This window comes from Callorhinus ursinus, unplaced genomic scaffold (assembly GCF_003265705.2).
Source record: "Callorhinus ursinus isolate GAN/ISIS: 27379988/994484 unplaced genomic scaffold, GSC_fseal_2.0 scaffold11, whole genome shotgun sequence".
Lineage (NCBI taxonomy): Eukaryota > Metazoa > Chordata > Mammalia > Carnivora > Otariidae > Callorhinus > Callorhinus ursinus.
Window position 1 is genome coordinate 16,985,836 of NW_027397073.1, and position 2,948 is coordinate 16,988,783.

A 2,948-nucleotide genomic window follows, 5' to 3' on the forward strand; every position below is an offset into this window, starting at 1 on the left:
GAGCTTCAGAGGGAGAGGGAGAAGCAGGCTTGACAGAGGGCTCGATCCCAGGACCCTGGGATCGTGACCTGAGCTGAAGGCAGATGCTTAACCGACTGAGCTACCCAGGCACCCCTTCCAGGTGTTTTTTTTTATTTTGCTCCCCAGAGGTTTGGAGTTCCATGGAGCGGGGCTGAAGAGTTGAGGGAAAGAGACAAGGTGCTGGGGCTTGGCCAGGGGTGGAACTATGTTTTATGGGGCCTAAGGTTTATATAAGGGGTGGAGGGATGGGTTCTTTAAAAAAAAACAACTACAAAATTAAAAATGCAAACTTAGACACAAGGCCTTTGAGGGCCCCTGAAGGCTGAGTACCATTAGCTTCATGGTAGACCTGCCACTGGGGTCCCACCATTGATTCAAACAGGTCAGCTCCTCACATGACACTCCTGCTTTAAGGTCTTAACAGTTAAAAAAGAGAGAGAAAACTTTGTAAAAAAAAAAGTTTGAAAATCACTGCTCTGTACTAGCTGTCAGTTGGCATTACTTAGGACCAGCCAGCGTCAACCTCATCACCTGCCAACGTTTAATTGTCAACATTTCTGAGAAATTAATTTTAAGTGAGTCATAGGACATATGCTTGTGCAGGACTTAAGTGCTGGGACTCAGACGCACAGTAACATTTGACTCACAAGATGGAAGTTGAGTGATTTTTTTATCAGGTGCCCCACAATTAGATGTCATAGATTATTTAGATTTTAATGCACAGGGGTTTAACACATTTATTTTAAGATTTTATTTATTTATTTGACAGAGAGCGAGTGAGAGAGCACAAGCAGGGGGAGCGGGAGAGGGAGAAGCAGACTCCCCGCTGAGCAGGGAGCCCGATGTGGGGCTCGATCCCAGGACCGGGATCATGACCCGAGCTGAAGGCAGAGGCTTAACCGACTGAGCCACCCAGGTGCCCCATAATGCACAGGGGTTTAAAAATTACTTTTAAATGGGGGCGCCTGGGTGGCTCAGTTGGTTAAGCAACTGCCTTCGGCTCAGGTCATGATCCTGGAGTCCCCGGATCGAGTCCCGCATTGGGCTCCCTGCTCAGCGGGGAGTCTGCTTCTCCCTCTGACCCTCCCCCCTCTCATGTGCTCTCTCTCTCTCATTCCCTCTGTCTCAAATAAATAAATAAAATCTTTAAAAAAATTACTTTTAAATGAAAAAAAAGAAGAAGAAGAAGATAGCAGGAGGGGAAGAATCGGGGGAAATTGGAGGGGGAGACCAACCCTGAGAGACGATGGACTCTGAAAAACAAACTGAGGGTTCTAGAGGGGAGGGGGTGGGGGGATGGGTTAGCCTGGTGATGGGTATTAAAGAGGGCACGTATTGAATGGAGCACGGGGTGTTATGCACAAACAATGAATCATGGAACACTACATCACAAACTAATGATGTAATGTATGGTGATTAATATAACATAATAAAAAAATTAAAAAATTACTTTTAAATGAAGCATACCATAAAAAGCCTTTTTTTTTTTTGGCATGTCTTCTAAATACTTGCATTTGTTTTCATTAGTGGATGGGGGAAGGAAAGTCAGCTAGAATTCTCAATGCATGAGAATGTGAGGAACATCTTGGGAACGTCCTCATCCTCAGGAAGGAGACTTTGGAGGGCGCCTGGGTGGCTCAGTCAGTTAAGCGACTGCCTTCGGCTCAGGTCATGATCCTGGAGTCCCCGGATCGAGTCCCGCATCGGGCTCCCTGCTCAGCGGGGAGTCTGCTTCTCCCTCTGACCCTCTTCCCTCTCGTGCTCTCTCTCTCTCATTCTCTCTCTCTCAAATAAATAAATAAAATCTTTAAAAAAAGAAAAAGGAAGGAGACTTTGGAGCAACGGGCTTTAGTACTACCAAGTCCTTAATGATCTGGAGGATAAAGTTGTCCTGAGGGTAGCATGGGTTTTATCAGTTAGTTCTAGCCATTGTCCTTATGGATAGTCCTTGGGTTCTAAAATTGCTGTTGTTAGGAGTTAGTTGGACAGTTAGGTAGTCAGGGCCAGGGTCCCCAACAAGAAAATACGGAGTCAGGACAGCTAAAATAACACAGCACTAACATCCTGTTCCGCAGCTTAGACAGGACGGCACTGACATTCCGCTTTGCAGCCTTTGTAGAAATGACTTCTGCAAAAGGCCTTGAAATACGGCAATTAACCACAAAGTATTTGTCAATATATGGGCAAGGGGGAGTTAAGACATAAGCCCCCAGATGTAGAGAGAACCTTAAGCAAACTCTGCACTGAGCATGGAGCCCAACACAGGGCTTGATCCCAGGACCCCAAGATCATAACCTGAGCTGAAACAAAGAATCGGATGCTTAACTGACTGAGCCACCCAGGTGCCCCTCAACCCTTTCTTAATACCCAACTTTAATTTGTAAAAATAAAAAGGGGGCGAGGAATATGTGTTAATTGACCTCATTATGGTAAACATTTCATAATGTGTATGTGTATCAAATCATCACATTGTACACCTGACATGTACACAATGTTACAAGTCAATTATATTTCCAAAAGGCTGGGGGTGGGGGGGGGGGAAGAAAAGCTGTGAGAGAGGATGGGCTCCAACCGATGTTAAGTAAAACTGGAAAGGCTTCCTAATCAACACAGTCTGGGGCTGGTGCGCAGAAGGAAACAGAACGGTGGAAGAGAAACAGATGCAACTGTCTGATTAGTATACGATAAAAGTGTCATCTCATCACTGAGGCAAATATTGGCTTTTAATAAATGATGCTGGAATGTGTGGTTAGCCATCTGAGAAAATAAAATTTGAGGAATACTTTATATCATACACAAGACAAATTCCAAATACATCAGGGATCTAAATGTAAAAGGAAAGGAAGGGAGGGGAAGGAAGGAAGGAAGGAAGGAAGGAAGGAAGGAAGGAAGGAAGGAAGGAAGGAAGGAAGGAAGGAAGGAAGGAA